Raw genomic sequence first — 11,028 nt, 5'->3', positions numbered from 1 at the left:
CCATTTCCTTCTCCATCATTGATGACACATTAACTTAAAATAGCAAAGAAGCGGTAGGGTCCATGGGACACCAAAGGGACTTTCCTGATCCAGCAAGATCTCACTTGCCGCGGAGCAGCTAAACCCATGTGCACCACAACTACTGAGCCCGAGTGCTGCAAATACTGAAGCCAGGCGCCTAGAGCCAGTGCTCCGCAACAAGAGAAACCACTGTAAGGAGAAGCCCTAGCCCAGCAAGGAACACCCAGAGCAGCAGAAAATAAATTTTTAAAATTAAAAAGAAAATAAAGAAAATTCTGAAGAAGAGGATCATGCCCTGTTGGGCAGAAAAACAGTGGGACAGAAGCCAGATCCTGATTCCTCTAGGCCCCGCCCTGTCGGCCCCGCCCTCTTGCTTTCAGTTCAGTCCCTGATACCGCCTACGCCCCGCCCCTCGCCGGCCCCGCCCTCGCTCCGCCTGCGCAGGCGCAATTTCCCGCAAACCCGGAAGCGGAGGGAGGGGCGCAGCCCTTGGTTTTTATGTCACGACTGGGTATTTTAGACGCCCCTCACGCCCCGGATCCGCCACATCCAAGGTTCAGGGGTCGTCAATTACGTTAAGATCCCCTTCATCCACTCGTCCGCCCTCGGTAAGTCTCGGCATTATCGCGAGACATTCAAGGCCTAACAGCTCCGCGGCGGATCGGAGGTCCTCGTCTATTTCGAGTTAAAATCGCTCTATAAAGCGGGTCTCCTCACTGGCCTTTCAGCCTTGGGTCCAGGTGACGCCTCTTGCCTGCTTGAAGTGCCTGCAGTGACTTCCACAGGCTCCGATCCTCCCTCTCTCTCTGTCTCTCTCAGCCGCGCTGTGCAAAGCTCTCACTCCCGGGGTGGATTCTCTTCTGCCGCTTGGCCATGTATACCCGGAGGCCACATCTTCTCCTCTGCCTCGGGGTCGTGCAGACATCACCCCTCTCCTGACAGCTTCCATATCTACGTAGCCTCAGGAGTCGGCCCCTTCCCTCCGTAGTCATCCTTTGCACTTTGCACTCACCGCGTTGGAGTTCTCTGCCCCACGCGCTGAAAGAGGTGACACGCACCCATTTGATTACATTCTTTGTGTTTCTTCTGCACAAAACGCATCCCACTGTCTGTGCTTGTCGCGGTGTGTTTACATTCCCGAAGCCCCACTGGAAAATGCATTTCGTGGGTAGGGGACATCTCCCTATCTCTTCCGTACCTGTGAATGTACAGGGTAGGGGATGAGAAAGACCGACAGAGAAAGGAAGAGTGAAAAAGAGAGGCTGAAATAGACGATGGACCAGGTGGATGTGGAGATACAGTCAGAGCAAAAGAGTGAGTCAGAAGAAACCTAGGTAGAAAGGCGCCTTCAAAAAGACAAAGGGAAGCAAACTGGGTGAGAGAGACCTTGATCAGGGTAGATGTGGGAACCGCAAGGGGCAGGTACCTGGAACTGAGAGAATGAGGGGAAAATAAAAGTATCGGTGCCCTGGACAACAGAGAGAGTGGTCCTGGGACAGAAAGAGGGGGAAAGAGGCGACAAGGAAAGCAGAGGGGGAAACAGAGCAGGGACGAATTCTCTGGTCTTAATCCCTTCCATGTCTTCCCTTTGCCCTCAGGACGAGAATCCAGACTCCACTGTAGGACTTTACAAAAGGGGGCTCCGGAGGTGGGGTGACACTCCACAACTGGTCCAATCTGAGGGAAGATACAGGCCTTCCCCTCCGAGGCTGACCAGACATTGTCCTGTCCAGCGAGGTGCTGTGATGTTGTGGAGGCCACTCCCTGTGGTTGAGTCCCATTTTCAAGCGGGGACTGAGTTGTGAGCTATCGGCAGCCAAACTCCTGGCTGTGGAGGAGTTTGTGTCTGAATCCTGAGAGGCAGACTGAGGAAGTTTGTTCTATGTAGTAACCTCTATGGGGTCTCTAATGAGTGCGAGGACCATTGACCCATAAGAGGTTAAAAGGAAGAATTTCGCAGACCATTTTGGGGGTAATCTGCTGTTTTAAGTGGGTGGATCTCATTATTACTGCCCAAGCTTTACTGTCATGTGGGTTCTGCCGGATACAGATGACATCTTAGAAATGTTTCCAAGATGGAAGATATTAGAGTCTCCGTGGAAAACGTGGATTGTTGGAGACATCACTCTTGCATTAGGATGTTATGGCTGTGCCTGACTTTAGGGTGGGGTCTCCAAGAAGGAGGGCTTTCCTGATGGCTCGTACAGTAAAGAGTCTGCCTGCAGTGCGGGAGACCCAGGTTTGATCCCTGGGTCAGGAAGATCCCCTGGAGGACAGCATGGCAACCCACTCCAGGATTCTTGCCTGGAGAATCTCCATGGGCAGAGGAGCCTGGCAGACTCCAGTCTTTGGGGTCACAAAGAGTCCAACATGACTGAGCGACTAACACACACAGTCCAAGAAGGAATATACTGGATCCTGGGTTGGTGAGTGTCCTCCTGCCAGAACAAAAGCTATTGACATTTGGGACGTGCTGTGGGATCCTATGGCAGACTGTGCACTCAGTAAGGGTTTCTGTCCTGTAATATTGTGGAGGGCCCACTGGGAGCTTGTAGGAGTGTCTAGGGGACTGGGGTCAGGTGCTAGGGGTTTTCATTGGCAGGAAGGTGCTGGGGGCAGGTCTCTGGGCAGGAACCTGAAGGGGCTGTAAGTCAGGACAGGATGGCACTCTTCTGCCACTCCTCACCAGGAGGGTAGCATGATCTGAGGGAAAGTGTGGGAAAGCTCCCGTGCTGGGACTCTGTGCGGGAGTTGACTGTCCTGAGTCGCTCCTGAGACAGTGAACACAGAGGACTGTCTGTTCCACGAGGTCCTACCTGTGTGTGTGTTTGGGGCACAGGAAGGGGATGTGTTGATCCCAAGCACTAAACGGCATATTCTTGACACTCAGGACTGTCTTCTCAAGACCAGTCTTTGCCTGAAGAAGAAACCTTGAAGAGGAGGAAGAAGAAAGAACAGGAGTCAGGCATGGCTCTTTCTCAGGTAAGGTCATGTTCTCAGTGGATTCTCAGTCTGTCCTTCCTGAAATGCCCTTCTCTGGACTCACAAATCGTGTCTGACTCTGAAGTGTCCTGTCTGAGTCCTCTATGTGCACACTCACCTGGGGCCTTCCCTCAGGGCCTGTTGTCTCCACTTAGATCCCATCTCCCCATGACCTGGTGACCTGGCCCTTGTGAGCAGGCTCCCCTGGGCGCCATCCTGGGCAGGGCTTCTCACCCACGGGTTGTAGACGGGGTGTCTCAGTGCTGTAGGGAAGCAGAGATTGCTTAGGGCCCATCTGGATGTGCTGTCTGCTCTCTGTCAACCAGGATGGAAGTCACGTTCTAATGTGTAGGAATGGTTGGAAAATTCTGGAAAAGGAAAGTAATAAGAGGAAACCAGCTCTGCCTGATTTAATAATGCATTCAAAGCTAAGCAAGTGAATCATGGTGTTTTTGGTTTCAAAATATTAATGATTCAGAATGCAGAAGAAAGTTCAGAAACAGACATCAGGGATTCAGGATGCTTCGTTTGATAATTGGCTTTAAAACGTGGAGTCAGTCTAAGTATCTAACAGGAGGTTTTAAAAAATTATTCTCAGTACATTCATCCCACAGGGATAATGGTATTCCTGTAAGGACTGCCTCCTAGCAGGTCTTTTAGGTAAAAAACAAAGACAGCGGAGCACAGAACTTTATCTTTGTCATCAGAGAGGCTATAGCCAAATTCTGGCTCCACCATTATTAATAAATTATTAAATTTTCTTTTAAGATCATGTGAGATATTTATTTATTTATATTTTTGTGGTCAAAATTCCAACAAAGCAGCGGCTTAACATCTTCTTCTCTGTCACCATGCCTCACGTCTCATTGAGGAACCACTGTTGTCAATTTTGTGGCAAGACTCAGCTCAAATTTTGTAACACTGCGTTTCACATCATTATGAGATTTTTAGGAAAAATTCTTCAAGACATGTTTGTGGTAATCCTTTATTATGCACATTTTAAAAATGATCACAGCATGTGGCTGGAAGTGGTTTTCACATTAGTAAACACAGATACTTTGATCTTTACCAGGACATTCTCTTAATGTAGACACAAGGGACCTTTGCAGTTTTTTGTTGACATAGAGAATGTGTCAGTGGGTACCTCTGAGCCTACTGACTTTTCAGCAGATGTCTGAGGATTTCTTGGGCATCTTAACATGTGACTGCTGGGACAAGAATGGCACATTTGGGACTGCCATGGTGGCCCAGTGGTAAAGAATCTGCCTGCTAATTCAGGATACACGGGACCGATCCCTGATCCAGGAAGGTCCCACATGCCTTGGAGCAACTAAGCCCATGCAACACAACTATTGAGCCTGTTCTCTGGAGCCTGGGAGCTGCTACTACTGAACCCATGAGCCCTAGAGCCTGTGCTTCTAAACAAAAGAAGCCATCACAATAAGACGCCTGTGCGCTGCAACTGGAGAGTAGCCCCTACTCACCACAACTAGAGAAAAGCCTGTACAGCAGTGAAAACCCAGCACAGCAAAAAAAAAGAATGGCGCATTTCATATTTTGTTAGATTTTGTCAGATGTCCTCCCCTAAAGCTGCAAAGGTTCCATCCCCACTGCCAACCTCTGAGATTGCCTTCAATGTAAGCAAAGCTTGATACTGTATTCTTTTCATCTTCTGAAAATTTGGGGGGAAATCACAATCCTTTGTATCTCTGTTTTCCAACTACTTGTGAGTCAGTTTCATGCTTTTGTGGAAATAAAACATGATTTTCATACTTTGTTCAGTTCTCTTTTGATATCTTTTTTTAACATATCTTTTAAAAAGCTATGTTTTGTAGTTGAATTCTTTATACATTTCCTGGTGTCTTTCCTAGTTTAGCATGTCTTTGCTGCTGCTGCTGCTAAGTTGCTTCAGTCGTGTCCGACTCTGTGCTACCCCATAGACAGCAGCCCACCAGGCTCCCCCATCCCTAGGATTCTCCAGGCAAGAATACTGGACTGGGTTGCCATTTCCTTCTCCAGTGCATGAAAGTGAAAAGTGAAAGTGAAGTCGCTCAGTCGTGTCCGACTCTTCGAGACCCAATGGACTGTAGCCCACCAGGCTCCTCCATCCATGGGATTTTCCAGGCAACAGTACTGGAGTGGGTTGCTTGATCTTGCTTGAGAAGGCCTCACCTGGCATAATTTAAAAACACTGTCTTCTATACAGTTCTAATCTTTCCTGTTTAAAATTATCTCTGTATTTCTTTTCATATTTTTCCATTATGGTTTATCACAGAATACTGAGTAGAGTTCCCTGTGCTCTATAGTAGGACTTTGTTGCTTATCCCTAAATCATCCAGTATTTCTTCAAAGGTCTATTGCTGTGATAAGTTCTTTTTTTTTTTTTCATTGAATCTGCTAGATTAATGTACAACATTAGTACATTTCCTTAATGTTGAATCATTTTTTAAAATTAGTGGAGTAAACTCCAGCTGACTTTTGTTAATGACTTCCCTGGTGGCTCAGGTGATAAAGAATCTGCCTGCAATGCAGGAGAACCGGGTTCAATCCCTGGATCAGGAAGATCCCCTGGAGGAGGGAATGGCTACTTACTCCAGTATTCTTGCCTGGAAAACCCCATGGAGAGAGGCGCCTGGGGGGCTACAGTCCATGAGGTCACAAAGAGTAGGACATGACTGAGTAACACTTTTCAAATACCTGAGTTAAATGGACAGATTTATGTTTCTGCATATATGTGGCCCCTGATTCTGCATATATGTGGATCCTGTCATGCTTGAAGACACTGTTCATGCTCTGGCTCCTCCAGGTACTGAATATCATGTAGTGTGTAAAACATAACCTGTATCTCCTCCATATGAACAATCCTATGTTGGAAAATTTTCATCTGTGTATTTCTTTTATTGTCCTCACAAATGGGAAATCTATAGTGATTCAGTGGATTTGATATCCTTTGCTGGAAAAATATAATAAAACTGAAAAAGTGAAAGTGTTAGTCACTCAGTCATGTCCGACTCTACAACCCCATGGACTATAGTCTGCCAGGCTCTTCTGTCCATGGAATTCTCCAGGCAAGAATACTGGAGTAGGTAGCCTTTTCCTTCTCCAGGGTATCTTCCTGACCCAGGGATCAAACCCAGGTCTCCCACATTGCAGGCAGATTCTTTACTGTCTGAGCCACCAGGGAAGCCCCGTAAAATTAGGAACAAATAGTTACTCAAAATTACCTTACTCAAAACGATCCATCACCTCAACTGAATCAATCCTTACTGCCTCTTTCCTATTCACATCTTGTGTGAAGGTAAGAACTCTTCAGCTGTTCCTTCAGTGAAAATGTGTTTTTCATTTCAGGCACAGTTGACTTTCAAGGATTTGGCTATCGAATTCTTTCAGGAGGAGTGGGAATGCCTGGACCTTGCTCAGAGGGCCTTGTACAGGCACGTGATGGTGGAGATCTGTGGGTGAGGATCACTTCCCTCAAGGAGTCGGGATCTGCCCCAGTGAATCTCTGGGGAACCCCTGCCTTGCTTGGCTGAGACTAAAGCTGGGCTGACTCTGAAGTGAAACAGAGTTGAACCTTCCCCTTTCTTTAGATGATCACACACTCCACACTAGATTTTTTAAAAAATATTTATATAATTTTTGGCTGTGCTGAGTCTTTGTTGCTGCATGTGCTTTTCTCTATTTGTAGTGCAAGGGCTTCTCACTCTGGTGGCTTCTCTTTTGTGGAGCACAGGCCCTAGGTCACAGGCTTCAGTAGTTGTGGCACGTGGGCTTAGTTGTTGTGGTTCCCCAGGTTCTGGAGTGCAGGCTCAGTAATTGTGGTACACGGGTTTAGTTACTCCATAGCATGTGGAATCTTCCCAGACCAGGGATTGAACCCGTGTCTCTCGCGTTGGCACGTGGATTCTTTACCACTGAGCCACTAGGGAAGCCCTCCATACTAGATTAGTAATGGCTCCGGAAGATAAGTAAAAACAAAATCTTATGGCAAACTTCTAAAAATAACTGATTCTGTACCCACTCTTACCCTGTACTTTTGATTTGGTAGTTCTTGGAAGACAGCTAGGTATCTTTTTAAAAAATACTCCTTAAACATTCAGAAAGAGACAGTCGGGAACAGATTTGTACAATATTTTTTTTTTCCCTTTTCCTCTTAATATTTATTTGGCTGAGCTGGGTCTTGGTTGTAGCATGCGGGATTTTAGTTGTAGCATGTGGGATCTAGTTGCCCGACCAGAGATCAAACCCGGGTCCCCTGCATTGGGAGTGCAGAATTTTAGCCACTGGACCACCAGGGAAGTCCCAAAATATTTTTCTAGGCACGCTGATGTCCTCTCTCCTTAGAAGAAAAAAGGGCTAGTGGTGTACTAGAAAATCTACAGCCCATTAATGTTCCTCTCTTCTAAGCAGAAAACTCTCGTTTTGACCTGAATACTATTTCCATTTTGGAGTAAGCGAGAGAGCCCCAGAACGTGGAGAACAAGGTGAAAAAAGTGAAAAAAGCGAATGCGTGGGGATGTATCAAAGGCATGAACACCAGGAAGACCTCAGAAGGGCAGAGAGGAAGCCACACCATTAATAATGTTGGGGAAACTTCCCAGAAGTGGGGAAGTTCTATGGGAAAACAAATGTTTATCTCCTGTGAGCTCTCAAAGGAAAAATTTTTTTCCTTCCACTAAGTTCACCCTTCCAGTATCCAGCGGTGGTCCTCTTGTGCAAAGACCAAGGCAAAATCTTGATCATGGCCTATGACAGTCTTGTGTACTTTGATCTTGTGGGGTTCTGGGAGGGCTTTCTTCTTTGGTTTCTTCCTTTATGATTGCACTTGGTCTTCATTGCCACACCAGGGCTTTTCTCTAGTTGTGGTGGGCGGGGGCTACTCTTCCTTGTGGCGTGCAGCCTTGTCATTGCAGTGGCTTTTCCAGTTATGGAGCACAGGCTCTAGGGCACACAGGCTCCGTATTTGCAGCTCCTGGGCTCTAGAGCGTGGGCTCAGTAGTTGTTGGGCTTATTTGCTCCATGGCACGTGGAATCTTAGTTCCCGGACCAGGGACTGAACCCATGTCCCCTACATTGTAAGGTGGATTCTTAACTGCTGGACCACCAGGGAAATCCCAGAGCTAGTGTCTTTATCCTTGTTGTTTAGTTGCTCAGTCATGTCCAACTCTTTGTGACCCCAAGGACTGCAGCACGCCAGGCTACCCTTTCTTCATTAACTCCTAGAATTTTCTCAAACTCATGTCCATTGAGTCGATGATGCCATCCAACCATCTCCTCCTCTGTTGTCCCCTTCTGCTGCCTTCTATCTTTCCCAGCATCAGGATCTTTTCCAATGAGTTGGCTGTTCCCATCAGGTGGCCTTAGTATTGGAGCTTCAGCTTCAACATCAGTCCTTCCAGTGAATATTCAGGGTTGATTTCCTTTAGGATTGACTGATTTGATCTTCTTGCTATAAAAGGGACTCTCAAGAGTCTTCTCCAGCACCACAGTTTGAAAGTATGAAAAGGCAAAAAGTGTCTTTATAGTCTTCCTCAAACTCTTTGTATCCTTATTGAACTGCTGCCTGGATGTATTCTCTATAATTAAAAGGGGGGAAATGGAAGTCTCCAGATATTATTCTAGAATTGTTTTCTATTTCTTCCTTAAATTCTGTCAATGTTTGCTTCATAGATTTTGGGGTTCTCTTGTTTAGGTGCCTATTTTCATAAGTGTTGTAATTTTTTGATGAGTTATTATCCTTTTTTAAACATATAATGGCCTTCTTTGTCCAGTAAAAAAAACTTTGACTTAGAGTCTATTTTGTCTGATATTAGCCTAGCACTCCAGGTCTCTCAGGTTACTGTTTTTGTGTGGAACTTGTATTAGCTTGCTTGGACTGCCCTAACAAAGTACCAAAGCTTGGGTGGCTTAAACACCAGGAATGTGTTTACTTATGGCTGTTTCACCTCCATAGGAAATTTAGGTGTAGCTTACCTTCATGAATTATCTCAGCTAGATCTTCTGGGTAACTTGCTGCAGCTCCTACATCAGCATTTGCAGCTTCACCTTGCACTTCTATGTCCTAGAGATGGCTTCTTTCTTTAAACCTCACAAGGCAACCTCAGCTAGCTTCAGACTTTTCTTCTGCAGCATCCGCTCTTCTTTCAGCCTTCTGAGAAGAGAGTCAGGGCCTTTGCTCTGGATTCAACTTTGGCCTAAGGGAATGTTGTGGCTGGTTTGTTCTTCTCTCCAGACCATTAGTACTTTCTCCACATCAGCAACGTGACTTTTTCGCTTCCTTATCATTTGTGTGTTCACCGCAATAGCACTTTTAATTTCCTTCAAGAACTATTCCTCTGAGTTCACACCTTGGCTGTCTGGTGTGAGAGGCCTAGCTTTTAAGCCTGTCTCAGCTTTCAACATGTCTTTGTCACTGACTGTAAACATTTCTAGCTTTTGTTTTAAAGTTAAAGATGTGTGACTCTTCCTTTGGCTTGAAAGCTTAAAGGCCATTGTACGGTTATTAGTTGACCCAATTTCAATATTTCTGTGTGTCAGAGAATAGAAATGTCCCAAGAGAGGGAGAGAGATGGTAGAACAGCCAGTCAGTGGAGCAATCCGAGCACAACACATTTATTAAGTTAGTTGTCTAGCTGTTGTTCAAGGGTCAACTGTATATATTTAGAAAAACCACTTTTATTTATTTATTTGTTTTTGGCTGTGCTGGGTCTTCATTGCTGTGTGGGTTTTCTTCTCTAGTTGCGGTGTGTGAGCTTCTCATTGTGCTTGCTTCTCTTGTTGCAAAGCACAGGCTCTAGGGCCTGCAGGCTTTAATGGTTGCAGCACGTGGGCTCAGTATCAACTGTACATTTTCAAATTGTTTTGTTAGTAGTTGTCTTGGGAATTACAGATAAAAATCTTACTTTAAACAATGTAGTTAAATTAATACCAACTTAATTTCAATAGTATACAAGAACCGTGTTCCTTTTATATTGTCTCTCCCTCCTTGCTTGTTATTATCCCAAACTAGATCTCCATACATTGTCTGTCCATCAGCGTAGATGCAAAATTACTGTTGTATGTTGTCTTTTAAGTCAATAGGGGAAAAAGAGAAGTTACACACCAAAAGTATTTATTAATACTGACCTTATATTTGGCTATGTAAGTATCACTTATCATTTTTTTATAGGATGAGTCTGCTGGCAACAGACTCTCTGTTTTTGTTTCCTTGGCAATGTCCTAATTTTTCCTTTACTTATTTTTAGGTGTATATTTAACTTTTTTAAAACTTTATTTATTTTTAATTGAAGGATAATTGCTTTACAATTGTATTGGTTTCTGCCATACATCAACATGAATCAGCCATAGGTAATTTTTCCTTTATTTTTAAAGAATAGTTTAGACGTACATAGAATTCTTGATAGACAGTTACTTTTCTTAGCAGTTTTAAAATCTCTTCCCATTACCTTCTGACTTCAAATATGAGACACCTATTTGTCTGTTGTCAATCTGTGTGTGCACTGGTGTGGTAGTCAAAGGATACAGTTGCAGGGATTATATAAGTTTACACAGTGTGAACAATCTGGTTATAGTGTGTTTGAGAGTAGGCTTCACTTGAAATAATTTGAAGTGCATGTATCTTTTATTAAAGAATTCTATTAGCTTTCTATTCTTAAACATTTATAGAGTTTGATAGAGAAGTTTTTATCTCTTCAATGTAAATATTACTTTTAGTGTAACATTCACCTTCCAACTCTAGTTAATATGAAGGCTGTGGTTATCTTTCATATACCTCCATTAGGTTCATGACCAAGGAATTATTACAGAAGAAGTATATTAATAACAGAGAATTATACCAACCAGTGGTCTTGGGAAGATTCGGAAACCATGGTATTGAAGAATCTGACTTCAGTGAAGTCTGGGGAAATACCTTTGAATTTGAGAATAAGTGTGGATATGCAGGAAGAAATTCCAAAGGAACACTTATGGCAAATAACATAAATCTCACTGGTAGAAAAGGTGAACAAGATAGCAAACCTAGGATTG

General features: G+C 44.6%; 1 long non-coding RNA gene across 1 annotated transcript; it reads left to right on the top strand.

Moving 5' to 3' along the window:
• The first annotated feature begins 479 nt into the window (after nt 1–479).
• On the top strand, nt 480–4,780 carry LOC101903564 (uncharacterized). The gene is made up of 3 exons (XR_238481.5): nt 480–629; nt 1,620–2,447; nt 2,912–4,780. It is a non-coding gene; the product is annotated as an uncharacterized lncRNA (long non-coding RNA).
• Nucleotides 4,781–11,028: the final 6,248 nt, after the last annotated feature.

The sequence above is a fragment of the Bos taurus genome, chromosome 18, assembly GCF_002263795.3.
Source record: "Bos taurus isolate L1 Dominette 01449 registration number 42190680 breed Hereford chromosome 18, ARS-UCD2.0, whole genome shotgun sequence".
Classification (NCBI taxonomy): domain Eukaryota; kingdom Metazoa; phylum Chordata; class Mammalia; order Artiodactyla; family Bovidae; genus Bos; species Bos taurus.
This window is presented reverse-complemented; position numbering and strand designations above follow the sequence as displayed.